Here is a 7,065-nt window from a genome sequence, read left to right as displayed (position 1 = left end):
TTGTAGTAGTGGGTGTAAAGGTTTTTCAACATGTTCCGCTTCCCTTTGGACAGGGTTGTGTCGATGTGGTTGAAGTCGAAAATGTTTCTCGGTGAGTCAACCATTGGTGTTATATAAAAAAACAGAAACATTAAGGGCCCCTAAGATTGAACATCAAACAAAACGGTAAGATCAGCGTTGGTTGTCAGGACTGGGAGGTTTTGGTTTTCATTTCTAAGCGAAATTCTTTTTACTTTTCCGGAAGAGACAACTAAATTTGTGTTAAAAACTTGAAATGCCCCTTGTTTCCTGCGTACGAGTATGATCTTGAGTGTTGTGTTCCTGGATCAACGCTATCTACGATCAAAGACAAAGTGTAACGAAACCGCAAAAATGAATCGTAAATATAATATTTTGTCATTTTACATTTAACAGGGGTCATTACAACGCTAGTTCTTCCAAAAAAATACGTATTTATCGTCAAACGCGCGCCGCGCCGGTTGAGATACTTCCCGGTAAAAAACAAAAATTGTGGTTTCATGGAAGGGGTGTTTTGAATTTATTCACCATTCATATTCAATGGAACGAACATGCTCATTTCCGCTTTAGTAATTCCATAAGCCTTGTATGTGTCGTAGACCTACCTCACTGTCAACGGTATCCACCAGGCCATCAACTCCATATGCAACTATGTACACGTCGTCGGCAAAATTGTCAGGACAACTGTCAAGGTCACCATTCTTGCCCTCATAGTCCACCATGAAATACAGGAAACAGGCGGGCTGCCGGAGGTTTTCTTGAACTTTACCATTATCTTTGCGTAATAGAGAAAATTTGTCCGGCCATCCCTGTAAGTGTATTTTTTTGTTTCGTGCCCTTCAATCCACACTCCAGTCCCTTGAATGTATATTTTGCTTTTCCTGTAGGTCAGGGCGTCCTTGTTGTAGAACTCAATTGCGATGATGCTTTCATGGTTTGTCGCCATGCGATACATCTGCAGTCCAAGGCGGAACGTATAACCGAAATTTGGCTTCTTGACTGATGTGATGAAGAGAACTTTTTTTTCCTATTAATGCGGTGAGATGCTCAGGTCGTCGATTTTCATGACATTTACACTATCCTCGGTGCTCCATTCATTGACATCTTTCATCAGGTATTGGAATAAATTTTTGGCTGTATGGGAGGGTTAGATGGCGCCACTCTTACCTTTTGGACCTGGAGGGCCCTTTCGTCCGGGCGGCCCCTGTGCACCTATGACCCTTTGGCCCTTGAGCACCATGTGGGCCTTGTGCTCCTGTATCACCCCTGGGGCCCTACTGACCAGTATTACCCTTGGGGACTTGGGCACCCGTGTCACCTTTGGGGCCTTGTGCACCTGTGCCACCCTTAAGCCCTTCAGCACCTGTGTTGCCTTTTAAGCCTTGGACCCCCTGTGATCCTGCCTCACCTTTGGGACCCTGTTCCCCTTTATCTCCTTTTGGTCCTTGAAACCCCCATGGGCCTGTATCGCCTTTGGCCCCTTGTACCACCTGTGGGCCGTGTGTTCCTTCAGGTCCTCGGGGCATTTGGGCGCCTGGTGGGCCTTGTGACCATGCGGGACCGGGTGGGCCTGTCTTGCCGGTGGAACTCGACGTGTCATCAATCGTGCTGTTGATGTACCCCACTATATATTTTTGTCGAATTTTTTTTCATTGTTTTTTTTGTGGTTTGTCCATTGCAAAAATGAGTACAGTTTGTCCGTTGCTCTTTCCAAAATTTGTTTATCGATCCCAAAAATACAAAAATGACTGCAGTTGACACGGATGTTTTTTGGCGCCTTGAAGTAAGTTTGTGTGAGATAAATTACGTAGCAGTTTCGGTGCCGACCGTTAATGAAATAGTTGATGATTGCATTTTGGTTGCTTTCACAAAGCAAATCATCAGAGATGACAATCTTCTGGTTCTCCACCGAGAGCTCTTCAAGAGGGATTAGTTCATCTTCCTACAAAGTTTAATAAGATCTTTAGTTATTCATGGTGCTGCGAGTGTCATGTCGTTGACATTCTAGTTTTCAGGGTTTGTGTGACATGTCTACATGTCACCGTTAAATCCTCCAGAGCTTTCATGTCGGAACACCAATGATTTTCATGCATCTTTAACGCTTCAGATAAACTTAACTGATCGAAACGGTAAATTCCGTTATCAAAAAATCCTTCCAAAATCATGTTTTGCAAAAAGAGTGCGAATGCCTAACCGCTGTTGTTTTTCCCCGCTGGTGGCGACCAATCCGGCAACGGGACTTTAAAATTTCAGTTTCGGCCAGTTTCTTCTGGTTGCGGTCTGGTGACCTCGAAAGTGATTTTATTTGGCAGTCGTTTCTTAACCGTTACAATCTGGTTGCCAAAGCGTAACCTTTTAGACATGCCTGCAAATATCAATAGGGAAATGATGAAACTCAGTATACTCTTGCGAAATGCATATTCATAACTTGGTGGGGTTCCCCCGATTACAAAATGTTTTTTTCTTGGTTTTGTTAGATGACGATAACATTCCTTTTGGCTTAACTTTTTAAGTTGATCCAAAAAAAAATTTTGTAAACATGCAAATACCAAAGGGAGAAAGCCCCACCGCCGATTCTGAAAACACTTGAAAACTTGTTTTTCGTCACGTTCTGGAGTTTTCGGGGTCGCTTTGGAATGTCACGCACGTATTCGGCTTCGTGACTGCTGTTGAGCTCACCGATGTTCGATGTAGCACGTCTCGATAATTAAGGATACATGTCTTATTTCTTTATACAGTGAAACCTGCATTAAGCGGACACCGTATTAAGCGGACACCCTCTATTAAGCGGGTAGCCGAAGTCCCCAAATTTATTTCCCTCATTTACTTTAAATGAAACCTTTATTAAGCGGACACCTCTATTAAGCGGACGCGGACACCTAAAAAGTATCTGAAATGGTCATTTCTGTTGTTGCCAACCTGTATTAAACGGACACTTGTAATAAATTCCACCACCCAACATGTCAGACACCGGAAATGCGAACGATTGCTAAAAACAAATTTTTCGATTTTTACATTAAAAAACGTGACTTGACGAACGGCATTTAATTTGCGTCACCCATCTTTGAATACAGTACAGTAAAGTATTGTTTTCTATTTCGTTTTGTTTGTATAGAGCTTGTTTCACTCATCTGATTTCTTCAAATTTGAGTTGCTATCTATGTTTAAAGTACTATGATCAATTGGTCCACTTCATAGTCTCTGGGAGTATTCTAAACGTTTCCACTGTTCTTTTGAATGGCATTTGACTCCTCATATGGCATTATCTATCGAAACCTGTATTAGGCGGACACCCTGTATTAAGCGGACACTACAGCATTCCCCGAGGGTGTCCGCTTAATACAGATTACACTGTAATTGTGAATTTCGTGTCCATTGTAAAAGCCATGCGCTCTGAGGGGAAACAAGAACAAACACTACAAGACTAGCTCCGAAAACAAAAACTCTCACTGAAAAATTCATGATTTTAAGAAAGACTTGCGTGCCGCACTCAATAATTCCAGAAAAAAATCATCAAAGAGGATTTGCAAATCGGTCCTCCTTTGGATAAAGGTAGTGCTGAAAATCGTCAAAATGGACAAATGGAATAAACTACGAAATAGAAACAGCGATCTATTCTAAGAAAGGGCAGGTCATTTTCATTCAAACTCACCCACTTTTGTTGCTATAAACTATGGGAGGGTTACATTGGTCAAGCTTACATTTTAAAAAACCCGGCTTCGGGAGATTTGTACAAACTCATTCCACAATATGGTGGTTACACTCATGGTATATTTTTAAGACTGTGGAAAATTACAGAATATAATCTCAAAAACGAAATTGCGAGTTTTCTTTAAGACCAAACCCAAACGCAAAAAGAGCAAAATTTAACAAATTGTGGGTTAGGCTCCTATAATACGAGGCTGAATACCTCCCCGAACTTTTTAAACGAATGCGTATTTGTTCAAACGGTTCTCATTGGTTTTTTGTACCAGAGTTCTGAGGGGCTCCAATCTTGCTTGATCCTCTTCTGACAATGATGGGAAGACCACTTCCTCATCTGTTTTATCATCGGCCTCTTCCTCCGATTCACTTTGCGCCGATTCTTTCAAGATTGCAAGAAATTCGCTAAAACCCCCCTCAGCCTCAACATACTCAGTAGTAGGGCTTCAGCAAAGATAAGCCTCGTTGGTGGATAGGTAAGGAGAGTTTAGGGATAGGTAAATCATTGATGTGGATAAGTGCCTAGTCTATGACGTCACCTCGGAAAGAAGTGCCTTCCTCAATATATAATGAAGTGGATAGGTTTACTAATGAGCGTCACTATGCTACAATAGGAACAATAGGCTTGCCTAGACTTGCCCGTTAAGTAACTGGAGCCCGGTTTTCGGACCGTCTATTAAAAGAAAAATAGGAATAAGAGAAGCGATCACCTAGCAACGCGAGAAACGGCTTCCTATATCTTATTTAGCACTAAAACTCAGATATACATAAACAAAACACATACAGAAAGTGGAGTTGAAAAGTCTTTATTTCAATTTAGTTTATGTCTTCTTATTTAGCGCTAAAACTCGGATATATATAAACAAAACATACACAAATTGGAGCTGAAAACTCTTTATTTCAAGTTTGTCTGACATTTTCTCCTTTCTATCTCGGGGAAATGAAAGTCTTGTCATTTTCACGCACGGTTAATCAGTTAATTATGCGAGTTCGCAAGCCTAAAGTTGAATACAAATTAGCTCTACAGGGAAGACCCAAGGGAGAGAATCTTGACGTATTATTATAAAGCAAATAACTTAACAGGGATCAATTAAAACACGCGACTCATAATTGCAGGCAATAAAAAGACAAGAGAGATACCGTTTTAAACAACTTTATTCAAAAACAATGACAAAAAGAGTCAAATACACAGGAATGGAAATTAATTAATCTTCATCTTCGCCCATGGAGTACTTGTAAGGTTTGAATTTCTTATGCCGACGTTTCTTCAGCTGTTTGCCATGAGATTTATGATCATCCAAATAATTTAGAAATTGAATCCGACGCCTTTTGCGCTTCGGGCCTTGTTGTGATGGGGTTTCTACTGTGGGAGGAGGGGTCTGGAAAGCAGGATTTAAGGGTGGTGGAGGGGTGAGGCTTTCTTTGTCAGGTTTTTGAGAGATAGCCGCTTCTGTTAATTCAGGTGTTACATTAAAGGGGTTGAGGGGAGTGGAGAATGCTGTCGTTGCTGTCGAAGAATCTTGTGTCCTTGATGTTAAGTCTGAAACAGTACTAATTATATCTTCCGGTCGTGTTCTTTTATTTAATTGTTCTTTAGAAGCCAGGTATCCGTTTTGCAACTGAACGTATCGCTTAGCTTTTTCATCGTCTCGAAGATCGTTTCGAGAAAGCACGTCATCCATGTTGCCCTGTATTTCTTGCATAGCTGGAAGAAGTGGGACAGGCGAAAGAGTTTGCTGCTTCAGATATTTTAGGAGCTCTTGAGGAATATTTTCTTGAAAGCCTGCTTGGTTAAAGCCTTCTTCACTGGGCAGGACGTTTGTTCGCAACCGACAATTATCTTGGGTAGTAGTTCAGATCAATCAGAAGATAACCAAAAGGTCTTTTTACAGCCTCTTCGTACTGATTTAAAAAGAAATCAGTCTGCCCGGGATACATTTGCTTCGCCAGAGTCAGGATTTGCAATTTGTCTCGTGGATTCTTGAATAACACCAGATAATGACTGTTTAGACTTATGCTGCGGCTACCTTTCCCCTGATGAAATCGACTCTGCACGATATAAATCACGCTCAGATTGCGATGATGAGAACCACAAGTAAAGAGGTTCACAATTCGCTTGTCTTTACTGGCGTCAATCATCTGATCATCAAACACGATCAAATTCCGTTTGTTCACATCAAAATAGGAATCCTGCTCCAAAGCCGTAGGAATTCCCTTGACGAATTCAATGTTTGGCATGGCAACTAACATTTGTGTATACGCAGGCTGCCATTGTGAATAACACCAAACGATCCTCTCCAGGGTGAGTAAATGGTCTCTGAAGCTTGTTGCAATAGCGATCGAACCCAGGCCGTTTTTCCGGACCCGGTCATTCCGGCAATCATGGAGGTGAAAGGATGCTCGAAGCGAAACCGCTGACATTTCTGTGAAAATATTGGAATTGTTTGAAATGGGGTGAGACTAGCATTGCGGTGTTTAGACATCACGTGCCTTTGCATACCATCTTTTCTACTAAAGGATTTTTCGCAGACAGAACAGAACTAACTCATGTCAACTCCTCAGGACCAAAATGTAGACTGAGAAAGAGGTAGAATGTTGCGCATTTATATAGGTTTTCAGGCCACAAGATTCTACTGTTTTCCTCCCCCAAGACCACCACTACCACCACCACCACATTTCTATTGTTTTCTTTCCTCCACCACCACCGCCACCACATTTCTATTGTTATCTTTCCTCCACCACCACCACCACATTTCTATTGTTTTCCGTCCACCAGCACCACCAGCACCACCGCCACCACCGCCACCACCGCCACCACATTTCTATTGTTTTCCCTCCACCACTACCACATTTCTATTGTTTTCCCTCCACCACCACCACCGCCGCCACCACATTTCTATTGTTTTCCCTCCACCAGATTCTATAAAAGACTACCAACTGCCATTCTTAGTTCATTTTGTAGCAATGTCTCGTGTAGTGAACAACAATCGTGGTTTTCTTCAGCTGTTAGCTGCTTGCCCCGCTTATCAGCGCCAGTTTCTTTTAAAGACAGCTACACCACAGCAACTTCATGCACTAGTCCAAGTCTTATACAATTTACTCATGGGACACATTCCTGTCTCCGAAGAAAATAAGCGGGTATTGCTGCCATATAAGGATGCTTTACTTAACCTGGCCAGTCCAAATGTCCCTTTCAAAACAAAGAAGCGAGTCCTTGTTCAAGAGGGTAGTGGTTTTATTGAAGATGTATTTGCCCCTGTCGTTTCAAGCTTAGGATTTCTAATGCTATAAAAGAGGTGACACATCGCTAGGTTGATCATTCGAAGCTAAGTCTGTCACGGGTGC

Source organism: Porites lutea, chromosome 7 (assembly GCF_958299795.1).
Source record: "Porites lutea chromosome 7, jaPorLute2.1, whole genome shotgun sequence".
In the NCBI taxonomy this organism is placed as follows: Eukaryota; Metazoa; Cnidaria; class Anthozoa; order Scleractinia; family Poritidae; genus Porites; species Porites lutea.
This window is presented reverse-complemented; position numbering follows the sequence as displayed.